Consider the following 20,436-nt stretch of genomic DNA (forward strand, 5'->3'; position numbering starts at 1 on the left):
TTGATCATTAGAAAACCCTTTTGCAATTATGTTAGCATAGCTGAAAACTGTGGTGCTGATTTAAAGAAACAATACAACTGGCCTTCTAGCTGAGTATCTGGAGCATCAGCAGTTGTGCATTCGATTACAGGCTCAAAATGGGCAGAAACAAAGAACTTTCTTCTGAAACTCGTCAGTCTATTCTTGTTCTGAGAAAGGAAAGCTGTTCCATGTGAGAAATTGCCAAGAAACTGAAGATCTTGTACAACGCTGTGTACTACTCCCGTCACAGAACAGTGCAAACTGTCTCTAACCAGAATAGAAAGAGGAGTGGGAGGCCCGGTGCACAACTGAGCAAGAGAACAACTACATTAGAGTGTCTAGTTTGAGAAACAGACGCCTCACAAGTCCTCAACTGGCAGGTTCATTAAATAGTACCCGCAAAACAACAATCTCAACGTCAACAGTGAAGAGGCGACTCCGGGATGCTGGCCTTCTAGGCAGAGTTGCAAAGAAAAAGCCAAATCTCAGACTGGCCAATAAAAGAAAAGATGGGCAAAAGGACACAGACACTGGATAGAGGAAGTTTGGAAAAAAGTTTTATGGACAGACAAATTTAAGTTTGTGTTCGGATCACAAAGAAGAACATTTGGAAGACGCAGAAAAAATGAAAAGATGCTGGAGATTGACGCCATCTGTCAAGCATGGTGGAGGCAATGTGATGGTCTGGGGGTGCTTTGGTGGTGGTAAAGTGGGAGATTTGTACAGGGTAAAAGGGATCTTGAAGAAGGAAGGCTTTCACTCCATTTTGCAACGCCATACCACACCCTGTGGACTGCGCTTAATTGGAGCCAATTTGCTCCTACAACAAGACAATGACCCAAAGCACAGCTCCAAACTATGCAATAACTATTTAGGGAAGAAGCAGTCAGCTGGTATTCTGTTTATAATGGAGTGGCCAGCACAGTCACCGGATCTCAACCCTACTGAGCTGTTGTGGGAGCAGCTTGACCACATGGTACGTAAGAAGTGCCCATCAAGCCAATCCAACTTGTGGGAAGTGCTTCAGGAAGCGTGGGATGAAATCCCTTCAAATTACCTCAACAAATTGACAACTAGAATGTCAAAAGGTCTGCAGGGCTGTAATTGCTGCAAATGGAGGATTCTTTGACAAAAGCAAAGTTTGAAGGACAATTATTATTATTATTTATAACCTTGTTAACGTCTTGACTATATTTCCTATTCATCTTGCAACTCATTTCATGTATTTTTTCATGGATAACAAGTACATTTCTAAGTGACCACAAAACCTTTGAACGGTAGTGTACATGGAACACTGGTCACTTTAATAATAGAACACTTTTCACTTTAATAATGTTTACATACTGTTTTATAGGGCTGACCTCATTTACTCAACCGGTCGATTGTTTGGTCGATTGTCTGTTTGACCAAGATTTTCTTTAGTCGAGCAGTGGCAAAAATATCTATAAAAAAAATATATGGCACACCTGATTCATGTCTGTCTGATTGGACTAATCCATTGCGGAGGCTGCGGAGGTGGCACACCAGTATCACCAGTAGTACATTTGAAAGTTAATTACCATCATTTGTAATCTACAATGTTTGTTTGGTTGGTTCGGTAATTTCTGTTAATGCATTCAATATTATATTAATATGGGGGCGCTGGTGAGCAGCAACATGTGAAGACACGTTTTCTCCGTGCTCCTGTCTAGGGAGAACAATGAACTATTAATACTTGACCAACACCTTTCCTACCGTGTTCATTTTGTAACATTTAATTAGGAATCAAACCCAACTCACTTTTTTTCTGACATTTGTGGTGGAAATGACAAGATTATGTTATAATGCTATTATTGCATCAAACGGTTAGTTTATGCAACAGAATAAAGGGTTGGTAGAAGGCTCACCTGTGTGTGTTCTACTGAGGATGGGCCTCTGGGAGATAACACTGACAGGAGATTTACCATGTCTTTTGGGTGATAAAACCTAAAAAGGACGCATTCCAGAGCATGAGTTAATGTTTCTGTTCTATATGGTACCAGGGAGAGAACTGTTTTAACAGCAGATACGGTCTGCTGTGAATTATAAGTATCTTTCATACAAATCTTAACCTTGTGACCCATTCTATACATCTGTTGTTCGTCATGTAGGTTGAAAGGGGTGTATCTTGGCTATAAAATACCTTTTGTACTTTTGTCTCGGGGGTCTCAACGAATCATCTGAGGGTGATTCGTCGACCAGCCATCATTATCGTAGAGCACTCAATCGATTCACTTTATATGTGTGCGTTGTATCGACCTGCTCCCTTATTAATAAGTGATTCAATATTTAGTTTAACTCTGACTTGTGTTATAAATGGGTCTTTCTTCATTTGATAGTAAAGAAATTAACCACCACATATTTTTGGCCTTTTCATTGTAAAATGTCAAAACAACGACCACGAGTCACAAATGAGCAGGCCTCTACTAAAGCCTCGGGCTCACTGGACAATGACATGGACTCTGATCCCCCCCAACCTAGCCAAGGTAATGGCGGCTATCATTAAGTCTGAACAGACGTGCTGGCTAAACTTGGCGAAACAGGACACCCATCTGAATAGCCTGGAAAGTGGCACAAATACTTAATCCAACAAAGTGGTGACACTGAAAAAGTATCGTCAGTCATGTAGAAGAGGTCAGCCTTCAACAAGGTGAGGGGGCTCCTACATCACTGTCTGGACACCAAGTTCAGTGTTTTCTACCCAGCAGTGCTGAAGATCACTACTCCCTCCGGCGAGCAGAAGACATTCGTGGACCCAACAAGGGCTAAAGAATACATCGCTGCACACCTACAGCCACAGGAGGATAGGCGATATACGACTAACTAGCCATTTTAGGCCCATACTCTGCCCCTGACCCTACACTAGCCATGCTAATGCGATTAAGGACCAACTAGTGAACTCCTTTCTTGATTAGAAACGTGCCTCCACCCTGCTGCCAAAAAAGGACAATTATTCTTCCAGTAACTTAACGTTATGAACAATGATGTGAGAATATGTCATCATATACATACCAAGGACAATATAGTTTGAATCGTATTTTATTTATAGTACATGGCACAATTAGCTTTTACCAACTAGCTGCGGCTGGGCAGCCCCGGTGCTAGGTGGCACGGTACGAATTAGCATAGCCACGTATACTTCCTTTTTTTATATATGCATATTGCATAAGATGCATGAGAGAACTGAGGTGGTTCCCTCCAGAATTCTTTCCCTACATTTAAACTTGATTATGTTAGCTCTGGATATATCTCTACGGAGGTTCAGTTTAACACAGGAGTATTTTGCTCTAGTCTAGGAGAGGTAGATGCAGCCTTCCAACAGGGGGAAGGCCAGCATTGGGGTCCAAGGTTTTCTTCTGGGTATATTTTGATTTTAGCAGTTTTTTTGTTGTCTTTATATTTTTACACTGGCCATGTGATTGTACTAACATTCATTTCTAAGTTGGGGGCTCCCAAGTGGTGCAGCAGTCAGTCTAAGGCACTGCATCTCAATGCTAGAGTCGTCACTCCAGACACCCTGGTTCGTATCCAGGCTGTATCACAACCGGCCGTGATTGAGAGTCCCATAGGGCGGCGCAAAATTGTCCCAGCGTCGTCCGGGTTTGGTCGTTGTAGGCCATCATTGTAAAAAAAAAGAAGAATTTCTTAACTGACTTGGCCAGTTAAATAAATGTTAAATATAGAAAAGCTTTAAAAAACAAAACAATGAATGCCAGATTCACATACTCCAGGCTCCACTTGCTTTATCAGCTGGAACTTAAAAGGAATGAACCAGGTGGTCAAGCGTAGCCGAGTTTATGCTCATCTTAAGTCTTTAAGTCCGGACATTGTTTTTCTCCAAGAAACCCATCTCCGGTAGCGACCATGATAAACTAAAGAGAGGATGGAATAAGTAGACCAAATATTTCACTCCAACTGTGGTGCTGAGGCCAGAGGGGCAGCCAGGAGCAATCCCACTGCTAAACAGTACTCCTTTTATCTCCAGTCCACCACTCGTACTCTAGGATTGACTTTTTTCTGCCGGACAATAGAATTCTAATAGCCAATATCACAGCATCATTATCTCAGACCATAGCCCTGTCCTGCTAGATATCCGCTTTCCGGCAGTACTGCGTCACAACGCGTGACGACTTGACCCACTACTACTATCCTGGAATTCCTTTAAAAAATACACATCTTTATACATATCAACCGCACCCCTGACGTGTCTCACTCTACTGCGTGGGAGTTGTTAAAAGCATATCTAAGGGGCCAAATTATTTAATATGACGATAAACAGTGCACAAAACGCTTATGGGAGCCATCTCAACTCATTCTAGATGTGGACAACAGGTATGCCTCTTCTCTGACTCCTGAACTCTACAAAGAGAGACTGCTACACCAATCGGAATTTGACAATCTTACCACTAAACAAACGGAGCAGCTTCTGTTTAAGTCGAGTCAGACATTTTATGAACAGAGAGAGAAGGCTGGCAAGTTGTTATCTCACAAGCTTCGACAATCCGCTGCTAGAGGCACCATACCTGAAGTCTGTGTTGCTTCTGATTTAACTTCTACCAATCCCAAAGAAATCAACAATCAATTTAAGCAATTCTACTCTGCTCTTTGCTCTTCCTGACACATCTCAGATGCATGCATTTCTAGACAATCTGGACATCCCCTGTCTCAATTAAAATGAACAAACTAATACGGATGCCTGAATAAGTGATGATGAAGCTACTCTGGCAATCCAGTCCATGCAGAGCGATAAAGCCCCTGGGCCTGATGGCTTCCCTATTGAATTTGATAAACATTCTCTTCTAAACTATTCCCTATCCTCAGCTCAATGTACAATGAAATGTTTTTTAGTCAGAAACGGCCCCAGACACTTACCCAGGCGACTATTTTGATTTTGCTTAAAAATGACAAGAATCCCCTAGACTGTGGCTCATACAGCCCTATAAGCCTTTGTGCTGCGATTTATAAAATTCTCACTAATGTCCTCTCATGCCGTTTAGAGACAGTGATGCCTCATAATTAACTCTAGCCAAACCAGATTTATCTCAGGTAGGCAATTTTTCTATAATATGCTGCGGCTATTTAATGTTCTTTATACTGCCCAGTCAACTCCACAGCCAGAGGTCGTAATCTCTCTTGATGCTGAGAAGGCTTTCGACTGGGTTGATGGCAATATCTATTTACAATACTAGAGAGATTTGGGTTTGACCCGTCATTCCTTTCCTAGATTAAGAATTTGTACTTGTCCCCAGTGGCTTCTGTTTGCAACTACAGTGTTACCTCCAGCTATTTCCCTCTCCACAGGGGGGCCAGGCAGGGTTGCTGTTTATCCCCTTTCCTATTTGATATGGCCATTGAGCCTCTTGCTATCACCCTGTACCTGGAGGAGAGGTTTAAGGGAATACTAAAACACGACTAAAGACGATCTTATTTTATACATCTCTAACCCTGTGGAGTCTATACCTTATCTCTTGGACATGCTACAAGGTTTTGGGACATTCTCTGGTTATGTTAAACCTAACAAAGTGTGCTCCTCCCCATTAATCAGTTAGCAGAAGGTATTGGGTATGCCAATTTCCCATTTAAGGTGGAGCATCAGGTCTTTACTTATTTGGGGATAAAGGTGACGCTCATTTAAGGCTCAGTTTAAATATAAATTGGTCATCTCTTCCCATTTCATTAGCAGGTCGCATTAATTCTGTTGATGACTGTACTACCTAGGTTGTTGTACTTAATCCAAATGATTCCCACTTTTTTGCCAAAGTCGATGTTCAAACAACTGGACAGCTACATTTCCAACTTTATTTGGAATAAGTCAAATCCACGAATGAGAAGGGCCCGCAGGCTGACTGGGCCTTCCCAATTTTTTACACTACTACTGGCCAACAAATATATCTAAATGTGTTTATTGGGTTTCTAAATTTGAAAACTAGGATGGTCCAACTTGGGCCATCATGGAGTTAGTCAAGCCTTCCAACTTCTCCTGTCTCGCTCTTGTGCTCCCCACTGCTCATGAACCTAGGCACCCATGTTCTGAATCCCATTGTCAAGAACTCCCTTAAAATTTGGTTCCAATTCCGAAATCAATTTAGCCTTAAACAAGCAAGCTGCTTCTTTTTATTACATTTTGTAAATAAATGCTGGCCTTCTAGGCAGAGTTCCTCTGTCCAGTGTCTATGTTCTTTTGCCCATCTTAATATTTTCGTTTTATTGGCCAGTCTGAGATACGGCTTTTTCTTTGCAACACTGCCTAGAAGGCCAGCATCCCGGAGTCGCCTCTTCACTGTTGACGCTGAGACTGGTGTTTTGCGGGTACTATTTAATGAAGCTGCCAGTTGAGGACTTGTGAGGCGTCTGTTTCTCAAACTAGACACACTTGCTCAGTTGTGCACCGGGGCCTCCCACTCCTCTTTCTATTCTGGTTAGAGACAGTTTGCACTGTTCTGTGAAGGGAGTAGTCCACAGCGTTGTACTAGATCTTCAGTTTCTTGGCAATTTCTTGCATGGAATAGCCTTCATTTCTCAGAACAAGAATAGATTGACAAGTTTCAGAAGAAAGTTCTTTGTTTCTAGACATTTTGAGCATGTAATCGAACCCACAAATGCTGATGCTCCAGATACTCAACTAGTCTAAAGACAGTTTTTTATTGCTTCTTTAATCAGACCAACAGTTTTCAGCTGTGCTAACATAATTGCAAAAGGGTTTTCTAATGATCATTAGCCTTTTTAAATGATACACTTGGATTAGCTAACACAGTATGCCATTGGAACACAGAAGTGATGGTTGCTGATAATGTATGCCTATGTAGATATTCCATTAAAATAATCTGCCGTTTCCAGCTACAATAGTCATTTACAACATTAACAATGTCTACACTGTATTTCTGAACTAATTCATGTTATTTTAACGGACAAAATACTTACACTACTAGTGTAAGTATTCAGACCCTTTACGCAGTACTTTGTTGAAGCATCTTTGGCAGCGATTACAGCCTTGCGTCTTCTTGGGTATGACGCTACAAGCTTGGCACATCTGTATTTAGGGAGTTTCACCCTTCTCTGGTCACAGATGCATAAAAAAAGGTAGGGGTACAGTATGGATCAGAAAACCAGTCAGTATCTGGTGTGACCACCATTTGCTTAATCTCCTTTGCATAGAGTTGATCAGGCTGTTGATTATGGCCTGTGGAATGTTGTGCCACTCCTCTTCAATGGCTGTTTGAAGTTGCTGGATATTGTCGGGAAATGAAACACGCTGTCGTACATGTTGATCCAGAGCATACCAAACATGCTCAATGGGTGACATGTATGGTGAGTATGCAGGCCATGGAGGAACTGGGACATTTTCAGCTTCCAGGAATTGTGTATAGATCCTTGCGACATGGGGTCGTGCATTATCATGCCGAAACATTAAGTTATGGCGGTGGATGAATGGCACGACAATGGGCCTCAGGATCTCGTCACGGTATCTCTGTGCATTCAAATTGCCATCGATAAAATGCAATTGTGTTCGCCGTCCGCAGCTTATGCCCGCCCATACCATAACCTCTGTTCACAATGCTAACATCAGCAAACCGCTCACCCCACAAACTGTTGCCACAAAGTTGGAAGCACAGAATCGTCTAGAATGTTACTGTATGCTGTAGCGTTAAGATTTCCCTTCACTGAAACTAAGAGGCCCATGAAGGCCATTATACTGCCAATGTTTGTCTATGGAGATTGCATGACTGTGTGACCGATTTTTATACACCTGCCAGTTATGATACACCACATCGTAACTGGCACGCAGATCGGTAGAAATGGTAGGATAAATTGTAAGCATCCCCAAACGTAAAACTCACACGCCAACTATGATCTTTACTGTAACACCTATTAAAAAAATTGTGCAAGCGCGTGCACACACAGGTTCCATAGTTGTCCCCCCCCCTGTGAAATTGAATGTCGCCGGCCCTGGGTTTCATGTGGCAGAGGTGAACATCTCCGTTAGAAACTTAGAAAGAGGGGAAATCTAAATGTGCAACAACTAGGATGGGTTGTTAATAGGACTAGGATAATGCTTTTGGACAACGAAAGAAAGTTGATATAAAAACCAGTAGAACAGGAGAGAACATTCTGAAGAACTTTATCGGTTTCTAGCTTAGCTGTTGTTAGCTGCTGCGTGCTGCTCCACTCTGTCTCTCCCTCAGCTCCACTGCTGCAGCCTGCATCTGTGAGTTGCCTAGCAATGAGTCTCCACTCTGGCTTTTCATAGCTCACTCTGACTAGAGACAGCCGTCATTAGTTGATGTTAAGCAGGCTACTTTCTAACTTCATAAACTCACTGTACATTACTGTTTTGGGCAAAATAATAATTCTGGTTTTATGACTGACGAGAATTGTTTAATTCTGACACCAATTTAATTCCATGAAAGTATGTTTGCATACTATAGACTGATAAGCATGACCTTTTTACATTTATTTTTGGAGGCTAACTGACTAACGGTTAACTATTAACATCTCTAAGCTGAACAGAACAGTATGCCAGTGGAAGGGGGGACAGTAGCAGGTGGTCAGAACTATGGTTTGTGACTACTACGATTTCCCATTGTAGACAATTCAATTGCAGTAATTCCGTTACAGATTTTTACCGATTTGGTAACAGAATTACGAGTTTTAATCACTTAATAATTTGTAAATAAACTTGAGATCAGTAAAAGAAACTACAACTAACTACCTTGACTTGTTACTTCTGTGAACTTTCATTATCCTCCCTCCTCATGAGGGATAGAAATGAGAAAATATCTATGTGGGTTTTTGGTAAAGGAATTACCAGGCGCAAGGGAATGTTTCTTTAAAAAGTACAGACTGCAAATAATTTCTCCAAAACTGAACATAAGTGTTGATATTAGTTGGCATTATTGTGTTTTGATGTATTTCTATTGTAATCCCTTTTTTTGTGTGTGTATTTTACCCCCTTTTTCTCCCCAATTTCGATCTTGTCTCATCGCTGCAACTCCCCAATGGCCTTGGGAGGCGAAGGTCGAGTCATGCTCTGAAACATGACCCGCCTAACTGCGCTTCTTAACACCTGCCTGCTTAACCCGTAAGCCAGCCGCAGCAATGTGTTGGAGTAAAGAATGTTCAACTGACGACTGAGGTCAGCTTGCAGGCACCCGGCCCGCCACAAGGAGTCGCTAGAGCGCGATGAACCAAGTAAAGCCCTCCCGGCCAATCCCTCCCCTAACCCGGACGACGCTGGGCCAATTGTGCACCGCCCTATGCGGCTCTCGATCACGGCCAGTTGTGATACAGCTCGGGATCGAACCATGGTCTTTAGTGATGCCTTAGACCGCTGTGCCACTCGGGAGGCCCTAATACCTTTGAATACTTTTTCTGGTAGATGTTGTCTAAGACCCCTTTTCCATCTATTTGACCAGAAATCAAAGACTTAGCTTATTCCAATTTTTTGGGATGGAAAATGGTTGAAAAATGTTTATATGCCTTCATTTAAAAGAAATATAGACTCTTAGCTTTCATTTAACGCTCAATTTGACATGCGCTTCACATGTTGGTGCCCATGGGTCCTTTTGAAATGGAAATGCCATTTTGTGTATTTTCCAAAGAGTATGCGACACCAATAGAAACTCTGTTTTCATAAGGCTTAGGCCTATGCTAGTTCCAATCTTAGTTCCAATGTATTTTTGGAAATGTTCAGATATGGGCTTCATAAACGGATTACTTGGGTAGCTACACTGTCATGACTTTGTAACAACTACAGTCCATTGTCTTTTTCAGCAACAAAATCTTGGATGTCCGCTTTTACGGAGCAGCACAATAGAGTAACATCACCAGATAAATGCTTGTATATGATAACCTGTCTAGTGTATTGCCACAGCTCGTTACAGAGCTTGCTCCTGCACATTTGGGTATTGACATGAATACAAATGCTCAAAGAGGGATGTAGTGCGTTAACTCGTTTGTCACCGTGTCGGCAGTATTAATGCATTTGCCTCAAGACTTGATGAAGGCTTTTTCCCTCAGTGGAGCTCACTTTTTAATGTGCTTGAGTGCAGTTGTCAAATCACAGTAAACAATGCCACGCTAAGGCGCTCTGTGCACGATTGATAGGCTGACAGATAATACTGTAAAGGAAGATGTTTCGGGCCAGTGGCACAAAATGCAAAACCTATGGTAGAAAAGAACCAGGAGAGGTGAGGTTTAGGGTGGTTGGTCATGGCTCAGTGTGGGGAGGAAAAGTTCATTCCTCATGCATTAGCCTGTGTGCACTCACACACACACATGCTCACACACACACACACACACATGTTCACACACACACACACACATGCTCACACACACACACACACACACACACACACACACACACACACACACACACACACACACACACACACACACACACACACACACACACACACACACACACACACACACACACACACAGTGTGTTACCTTGACATACCATCAGCCAACTCCGGTACCTCGGGCTATACCTCAAGCTCTATAACCTCTGTCTCACCTTTCTTATTCTGACTCTTTCTTTGATACTGCATTCACGCTCTCTCCTCGCTCTGTAGTCTTGTCATGGCTGAATGGAGAAAACATGGGGAAATTTACATTGAGAAACTAGACTTTTGGTTCCCAGATACCGGGTAATGTGGTGGTAATAGTATCCTAATGGGTTTACAGATCTATACTGTTTTACTGTGTTGTCTAGTAGTGATGAGGGGAAAACATATATGCAGTTACATATCGCATTATTATAATTATCATTTTTTGTGTTAGCTAGAGATAGTCGGCTGTACCTGTGCCAAAACTGTTCTCCATCTTATTTTTAAATAGTGAGCCAACATATTTATCTCCCTGACTGATCAAAACTCGTTTACTCATGCTCTCTCTCTCTGCAGCAGACATATAGTGAGCAATATACAGTTGAAGTCGGAAGTTTACATACACTTAGGTTGGAGTCGTTAAAACTTATTTTTCAACCACTCCACAAATGTCTTGTTAAGAAACTTTAGTTTTGGCAGTCGGTTAGGACATCTACTTTGTGCATTCCAATAATTGTTTACAGACAGATTATTTCACTTATAATTCACTGAATCACAATTTACATTTAGTTTAGTTTACATACACTAAGTTGACTGTGCCTTTAAACAGCTTGGGAAATTCCAGAAAAGGATGTCATGGCTTTAGAAGCTTCTGATAGGCTAATTGACATCATTTGAGTCAATTGGCGGTGTACCTGTGGATGTATTTCAAGGCCTACCTTCAAACTCAGTGCCTCTTTGATTGACATAATGGGAAAATCAAAAGAAATCAGCCAAGACATCAGATTTTTTTTTGTAGATCTCCACAAATCGGATTCATCCTTGGGAGCAATTTCCAAATGCCTGAAGATACCATGTTCATCTGTACAAACAGTAGTACGCACGTATAAACACCTTTGACCACGCAGCCGTCATATCGCTCAGGATGGAGACACGTTCTTTGGTGCAAAAAGTGCAAATCAATCCCAGGACAACAGCAAAGGACCTTGTGAAATGCTGTAGGAAACCGGTACAAAAGTATCTACATCCACAGTAAAACGAGTCCAATATCAACATAACCTGAAAGGCATCTCAGCAAGGAAGACGCCACTGCTCCAAAACCGCCATAAAAAAGCCAGACTATGGTTTGCAACTGCACATGGGGACAAAGATTGTACTTTTTGGAGAAATGTCCTCTGGTCTGATGAAACAAAAATAGAACTGTTGGCCATAATGACCATCGTTAAGTTTGGAGGAAAAAGGGGGAGGCTTGCAAGCCGAAGAACACCATCCCATACGTGAAGCACGGGGGTGGCAGCATCATGTTGTGGGGGTGCTTTTGCTGCAGGAGGGACTGGTGCACTTCATAAAATAGATGGCATCATGAGGTAGGAAAATTATGTGGATATATTGAAGCAACACCTCAAGACATCAGTCAAGAAGTTAAAGCTTGGTCGCAAATGGGTCTTCCAAATGGCCAATGACCCCAAGCATACTTCCAAAGTTGTGACAAAATGGCTTAAGGACAACAAAGTCAAGGTATTGGAGTGCCCATCACAAAGCCCTGACCTCATCCTATAGAAAATGTGTGGACAGAACTGAAAAAGGGTGTGCGAGCAAGGAGGCCTACAAACCTGACTCAGTTACACCAGCTCTGTCTGGAGGAACGGGCCAAAATTCACCCAACTTATTGTAGGAAGCTTGTGGAAGGCTTTCAAAACGTTTGACCCAAGTTAAACAATTTAAAGGCAATGCTACCAAATACTAATTGAGTGTATGTAAACTTCTGACCCACTGGAAATGTGATGGAAGAAATAAAAGCTGAAATAAATCATTCTCTCTATTCTGACATTTCACATTGTTTAAAAAAGTGGTGATCCTAACTGACCTAAGACTGGTAAGTTTTACTAGGATTAAATGTCAGGAATTGTGAAAAACTGAGTTTAAATGTATTTGGCTAAGGTGTATGTAAACTTCTGACTTCAACTGTATTTGGAACATCAAATTGCAAATAAAATCACATTATCGAATCACAATACATATAGAATCGTGAGAATTGCAATACATATTGCATTGGCACCTAAGTATCGTGATAGTATCATGAGGTCCCTGGCAATTCCCAGCCCTATTGGCTAGAGATTGATATGAATCAATGAAAGGCTGTCAGTTACCATGAACACAACTCTGCAAGAAGTCAGCACAGGAGGAAAGCCGGCCTAATGCAGCACAGCTGCTCTGTGCCACCCTCACACCTCACTGAAGCGCTCTGTAGGCCTTATGCGATTCAATTTGTTTTGATATGGATTATGTACTCTATTAATGTGCAGGAATGGCAATATGTTCATGTCAGGATGGATTGTTATGCTACAATGGATTTTCTGCCAACCATGCTGGAGTGCCTCTCCCTCTAGCACATGGTAACTGATGTCTTACAATATCCTATGGTGGGTTCGGAAAATAGATTACTGTGTTTAATAGGACGTAAAAAAAATATACAGGGGCGCGGAAATCGTTCATTTGTTAAGGGTAGATGCTGTAGGGCTCTGTGCTATGTGGGCAGGCTACATAATGTGTGTAGGCTACACACCCACTGGGCACCCCACGTCATTTCATTGTGGGAATTGGGTACTTTTTTTGCTCATCCATATATCGTCCATATATTCATAGATTCTTACTCCATTCCTTACTTAGATTTGTGTGTATTAGGTATTTTGTTGTGGAATTGTTAGATATTACTTGATAGATATTGCTGCACTGTCGGAACTAGAAGCACAAATCTTTTGCTACACTCGCAATAACTTCTGCTAACCATGTGTGTGTGACCAATTTAAAATTTCATTTGATATTTGGTTGATCAATGAGATTACAACCTATTTTCACCTAGTCAAAAAAACGGCCAAAATGTTGTTGAATTCAAAATGGGTTATCACTATGCTTTCAACCATCTAAAAGTACAACCAAATTCCAATAGAAAGTCAATGTCTGATTTTTGGTTTAGATGTCACCTACAGTTGAAGTCAGAAGTTCACATACACTTAGGTTGGCGTCATTAAAACTTGTTTTTCAACCACTCCATAAATTTCTTGTTAATCTATAGTTCTGGCAAGTCGGTTAGGACATCTACTTTGTGATTGACACAAGTAATTTTTAAAAACATTATTTGCAGACAGATTATTTCATAATTCACCATATCACAATTCCAGTGGGTCAGAAGTTTACATACACTAAGTTGACTGTGCCTTTAAACAGCTTGGGAAATTCCAGAAAAGGATGTCATGGCTTTAGAAGCTTCTGATCGGCTAATTGACATAATTTGAGTCAATTGGAGGTGTACCTGTGGATGTATTTCAAGGCCTACCTTCAACCTCTGTGCGTCTTTGCTTGACATCATTGGAAAATCAAAAGAAATCAGCCAAGACCTCAGAAAAATAATTGTAGACCTCCACAAGTCTGGTTCATCCTTGGGAGCAATTTTCAAATGCCTAAAGGTACCACGTTCATCTGTACAAACAATAGTATGCAAGTATAAACACCAGGGGACCACGCAGCCTTCATACCACTCAGGAAGGAGACGTGTTCTGTCTCCTAGAGATGAACGTACTCTGGTGCGAAAGGTGTAAATCAATCCCAAAACAACAGCAAAAGACCTTGTGAAGATACAAAAGTATCTATAGCCACAGTAAAACGAGTCCTATATCGACATCACCTGAAAGGCCACTCAGCAAGGCAGAAGCCACTGCTCCAAAACCCCCATAAAAAGGCCAGACTACAGTTTGCAACTGCACATGGGGACAAAGATTGTACTTTTTGGAGAAATGTCCTCTGGTCTGATGAAACAAAAATAGAACTGTTTAGTCATAATGACCATCGTTATGTTTGGAGGAAACAGGGGGAGGCTTGCAAGCCGAATAACACCAATCCAAACATGAAGCATGGGGGTGGCAGCATCATGTTGTGGGGGTGCTTTGCTGCAGGAGGGTCTGGTGCACTTTACAAAATAGATGGCATCATGAGGAAAGAAAATGATGTGGATATATTCAAGCAACATATCAAAACATCAGTCAAGAAGGCTTGGTCGCTTGGTCGCAGATGGGTCTTCCAAATGGACAATTGACAAAGTTGTGTCAAAATGGCTTAAGGACAACAAAGTCAAGGTATTGGAGTGGCCATCACAAAGCCCTGACCTCAATCCCATAGAAAATGTGTGGGCAGAACTGAAAAAGCATGTGCAGGCAAGGAGGCCTACAAACCTGACTCAGTTACACCAGCTCTGTCAGGAGGAATGGGCCAAAATTCACCCAACTTATTGTGAGAAGCTTGTGGAAGGTTACCCAAAACGTTTGACCCAAGTTAAATCATTTAAAGACAATGCTACCAAATACTAATCGAGTGTATGTAAACTTCTGACCCACTGTGAATGTGATGGAAAAAAAAAAAGCTGAAATGAAATGATTCTCTCTACTATTATTCAGACATTTCACATTCTTAAAATAAAGTGGCGATCCTAACTGACCTAAGACGGAATTGTTACTAGGATTAAATGTCAGGAATGGTGAAAAACTGAGTTTAAATGTATTTGGCTAAGGTGTATGTAAACTTCCAACTCAACTGTAAATGAGTTATCACTGTGGCGTTAACTGTCTAAAAGCACACAAGTTCAAATGGGAAAACAATGTCAGATACTGTTTTATTTGTACACCAACTTAATTGCGTTATCACTGTGCTTCAGCTAATAGCACAACCAAATGACCTGGATTGCAGTTGAGATTACATTAAAGTACATGATGCAAGTGGTCAATGCCTCGGCAGATTATTATAGCATTTGTGAAGAATTCCACAGACCTGCGACCATTGCATGTTATCTTGAACATGCATGCTTTCTATGATTACATAAGAATACATTTGTTACAGTAACCTCAATGTGGCCATGATGTGTTACTCATTTTAAGGTCAAATAAATACTGTAGCATTAGTTTGTAAGATAGCCTTAAAGGAAAGGCTCACCCATTTTTGAATGTTATATTGTTTTTGTGCATCTCTGAGTGATGTTACTTGCTGATGTTGTCTTTGGTATTATTGTGTATACCTACATTTGCTAGCTAGCCAGCCCATAGAGAGAGCATTGCATTGTGGGTTTGTAGATGTCTTAAGCTACAACAGATATTCGTAACAATTTTCCATGTTTATTATAACTCCAAAATTAAACATTTGTTCGCAAAAATATTGTCAATGAAAGGAATGAGTGGTTTTGGGTGTTTACATTTTTTATTATTGTTTATTGTAGACTATTTACTGTATTACAAAGGTAATATTGAATTTGGTTGTATTTGGTTGACAACTCAACCAAATATCAACATTTAAAGGGGATGGATCTACTGCTTGGATAGTTCCGTCTGAGCCACAGGCTTATTCACATTCTTTAACTTTTTATTTTTGAATGAGATGGAGAATTGAATCGAACATTTTGATTGTATTGTAAAAGGGATATTGAATATTGTTTGGTTGTCAACGCAACAAAATATCAATGTTTGAAGGAGATGTACAGTGCCTTGCGAAAGTATTCGGCCCCCTTGAACTTTGCGACCTTTTGCCACATTTCAGGCTTCAAACATAAAGATATAAAACTGTATTTTTTTGTGAAGAATCAACAACAAGTGGGACACAATCATGAAGTGGAACGACATTTATTGGATATTTCAAACTTTTTTTAACAAATCAAAAGCTGAAAAATTGGGCGTGCAAAATTATTCAGCCCCTTTACTTTTAGTGCAGCATACTCTCTACAGAAGTTCAGTGAGGATCTCAGAAATGATCCAATGTTGACCTACATGACTAATGATGATAAATACAATCCACCTGTGTGTAATCAAGTCTCCGTATAAATGCACCTGCACTGTGATAGTCTCAGAGGTCCGTTAAAAGCGCAGAGAGCATCATGAAGAACAAGGAACACACCAGGCAGGTCCGAGATACTGTTGTGAAGAAGTTTAAAGCCGGATTTGGATACAAAAAGATTTCCCAAGCTTTAAACATCCCAAGGAGCACTGTGCAAGCGATTAATATTGAAATGGAAGGAGTATCAGACCACTGCAAATCTACCAAGACCTGGCCGTCCCTCTAAACTTTCAGCTCATACAAGGAGAAGACTGATCAGAGATGCAGCCAAGAGGCCCATGATCACTCTGGATGAACTGCAGAGATCTATAGCTGAGGTGGGAGACTCTGTCCATAGGACAACAATCAGTCGTATATTGCACAAATCTGGCCTTTATGGAAGAGTGGCAAGAAAGCCATTTCTTAAAGATATCCATAAAAAGTGTTGTTTAAAGTTTGCCACAAGCCACCTGGGAGACACACCAAACATGTGGAAGAAGGTGCTCTGGTCAGATGAAACCAAAATTGAACTTTTTGGCAACAATGCAAAACGTTATGTTTGGCGTAAAAGCAACACAGCTGAACACACCATCCCCACTGTCAAACATGGTGGTGGCAGCATCATGGTTTGGGCCTGCTTTTCTTCAGCAGGGACAGGGAAGATGGTTAAAATTGATGGGAAGATGGATGGAGCCAAATACAGGACCATTCTGGAAGAAAACCTGATGGAGTCTGCAAAAGACCTGAGACTGGGATGGAGATTTGTCTTCCAACAAGACAATGATCCAAAACATAATGCAAAATCTACAATGGAATGGTTCAATAATAAACATATCCAGGTGTTAGAATGGCCAAGTCAAAGTCCAGACCTGAATCCAATCGAGAATCTGTGGAATGAACTGAAAACTGCTGTTCACAAATGCTCTCCATCCAACCTCACTGTGCTCGAGCTGTTTTGCAAGGAGGAATGGGAAAAAATGTCAGTCTCTCGATGTGCAAAACTGATAGAGACATACCTCAAACGACTTACAGCTGTAATCGCAGCAAAAGGTGGCGCTACAAAGTATTAACTTAAGGGGGCTGAATAATTTTGCACGCCCAATTTTTCAGTTTTTGATTTGTTAAAAAAGTTTGAAATATCCAATAAATGTTGTTCCACTTCATGATTGTGTCCCACTTGTTGTTGATTCTTCACAAAAAAATACAGTTTTATATCTTTATGTTTGAAGCCTGAAATGTGGCAAATACTTTCGCAAGGCACTGTATCTTCTGCTTGGATAGTTCTTTCTGTGGCACTGAGTCTGGCTATAATTCAGTTTGTCTACAAATTAATAATTCACATGTTGGATTCACATCTCTATTTCAACCAAGCATCTAAGTTAAAGAATGTGAATGAATAACTTAGATTTTTGTTTGAGATGGAGATGTGAATCCAACATATTTGGTATTAACTTTTAAATTCCATTTAAAATCAACCAAATCAACCAAAAGTTGGAATCCTAGGCCGATAGGGACTGTCTATATAATATTTTATGTAAGGTTTGTCTGTTGAAAATTGGTTAACATGATGTCAAACTCCTGTGGTTGAAATTTCACAAAACAGTTTTGTAAAATTGATTACTTATTTTCCACATATATTTCCAAATTACGTTGAAACAACGTTGATTTAACCAATGTGTGCCATGTGGGTTTTGTGTGTGTTTCCTCAACCCTGTGTGAGTGCTATGGGTACAGGTTGACTCCACCTGCTATGTGCTTGGCCTTTTTAAAGCTGTAATATGTGACTTTTTGGGCGACCTGACAAAATTCACATAGAAAATGAGTTACAGATCTGTCATTCCCATTGACAGCAAGTCTAAGAAGCTGTAGATCTGTTTTATGTACGCTATTTCTATGCTTTCATTCTTAAGTTTAATTTTTGCGTCTTAAACTTTTGGTGTTGTACACCAGCTTCAAACAGCTGAAAATACAATAGTAACGGTTATGGGAAATATATTTCACAGCAGTTTAGATGGTACAATGATTCTCTACACCATAGTTTCTTGTTTTGTCAGAAACTGAAATGAAGTGAACAATTAGAATTTTAGCAACCAGGAAATGGCGTAGAGATTTCTGTATAGCGCATCTTTAATTAGCTTCATTACAGCAGGTTGACTCGGGCTGGAGCAGAGCAGTCATGGGGCCAGAGGCTGAGAGGATGTGTGATGCAGGTTGGCCTTAATTGGCTAGGCGGTTGTGTCCTTGGGCGGATCTTGTTCTGTCCGGGTATACTTATCTACTTCTTTTACTTCTAACTCAGTCACGTTCATTAACACTGTTTAGGCAACTTTTTGCACAAAAGGTTGATGCAACACTAATGCAGGAAGTTGAAATAACAAGGAAAGTATGTTGAAACAATATTGTTGACAATATTTGCCAGCCATTGGAAAACAATATTTGCACGGAGGGTTGTTATTGTTTCAAAGCAATAGCCACTAGTGTTGTCATGATACCAGCATTTTGATTACGAAACCGATACCAGATTTAGTGTATTTTTCCATATCGAGACTGAAATCATCAACAATATATAGGCTACTTTGCCTACAAATTACTAAAGAGTGAGCCAGAGATTAATATATCTTAACCAGAAGAAGGAAAAAACGGATCCCTACCCGACCCCCCTCCTTTCGCTGCCTGCTGCTGCTGGCAATCCCAGATTCTGCCTTTATGCTCCTGAAGTTTCCGGTAATAGGCTACACCAGCTTTCGGCAACCTTTTCCATTTGGAGTGCCAAGTAATTGTACCATTTCTTTCTAACGATCTGCATGCCAGTTATGATTTTCATATGCACATTTTGTGGAACAGGTTAATTTAATTTATAATAAAGTCTCTAAGTGGTTAATAAAAATTATATCTAATTGAAAATGATACTTTTAGATTTGTAACTTCTATTGCCTTTGCCAATATGTAAAAATAGCCTACATAAAGCTAACAAATAATTATATTTTAGCCCACAGGTAGAAAATAACCATATTTTTTAAATAAATATCCTATACATCGCATGGCCTATCTGCAAGAAACTTAACATTGTATCAACTATTAACTTGGGTCCAGCTTGATGCTGGTACTAGCAAACTTGCAACATTGTATAAAATATTCTGGGCCCTCAAGAGTTTCTGTGCCAGTGAGCTCTGGACAGACAGACACAGCTGTAAGCTATTTGCGCAAGGGATGAGAGGTAATCAGGTAGGCCTTTTTTCCACCAGATCAGAGCATGACATTTTTTCCACTTTCATGCTGAGCGGTTATTGAAAGGGAGAGAGCTGGAAAGATTTTTCAAATAGGCTACGTTAAGGAGCTATTGTCATTCTCAATGGATGTAAAAACAGACTTTGTTTACTTTGCTTTTTGAGGTCGAAGAAAACATGACTTTGATAAGATCCACAGTGATGCTGATTTTAAGACAATTAGAAATAGTATAAAATCCCTAAATGGGAACATTCATGAGCCTACATTTGCGCACAGGCCAGGTAGCCTAGACCTAGTTCTATGCGTAATCAGGTACCCCATGTCCTTATTCATAAATGGAATGAGATAAACCAAACTTAGGTTGTGCGCTCTGCAAACGTGTCCGCTCCTTCAATGTGAACGGTAAGACTGTAATAAAAATATATTGAATGCATTAACATAAATGGCCATAACCAAACAAACATTGTAGATTACAAATGATGGTAATTAACACTAAATGTACTACTGGTGATACTGGTGTGCCATCCCTGTGGCCTCCGCAATGGATTAGTCCAAACAGACAGGTGTCTCATGTGCCAAATATTTATATATATTTTTTTATATATTTGCCACTGCCAGACTAAGAATATCTCAGTTCAATATCATTACATTATCATTTTTTATGTCAATATTTTTCAGAGACAGCCGTGTATGCATTAATTAATAAATTATACAATCAACTTGACTTTATTTTTAACCAACTACATGACAACATAATGGTAATAATTTA

General features: G+C 40.5%; 1 protein-coding gene across 1 annotated transcript in view; it reads left to right on the forward strand.

Moving 5' to 3' along the window:
• LOC139407958 (inner mitochondrial membrane peptidase subunit 2) overlaps window positions 1-20,436 on the forward strand; it is a 143,026-nt gene that overhangs the window by 12,153 nt on the left and 110,437 nt on the right. The gene's annotated exons all lie outside the window — the stretch shown is intronic.

The sequence above is a fragment of the Oncorhynchus clarkii genome, chromosome 1, assembly GCF_045791955.1.
Source record: "Oncorhynchus clarkii lewisi isolate Uvic-CL-2024 chromosome 1, UVic_Ocla_1.0, whole genome shotgun sequence".
NCBI classification, from domain to species: Eukaryota; Metazoa; Chordata; class Actinopteri; order Salmoniformes; family Salmonidae; genus Oncorhynchus; species Oncorhynchus clarkii.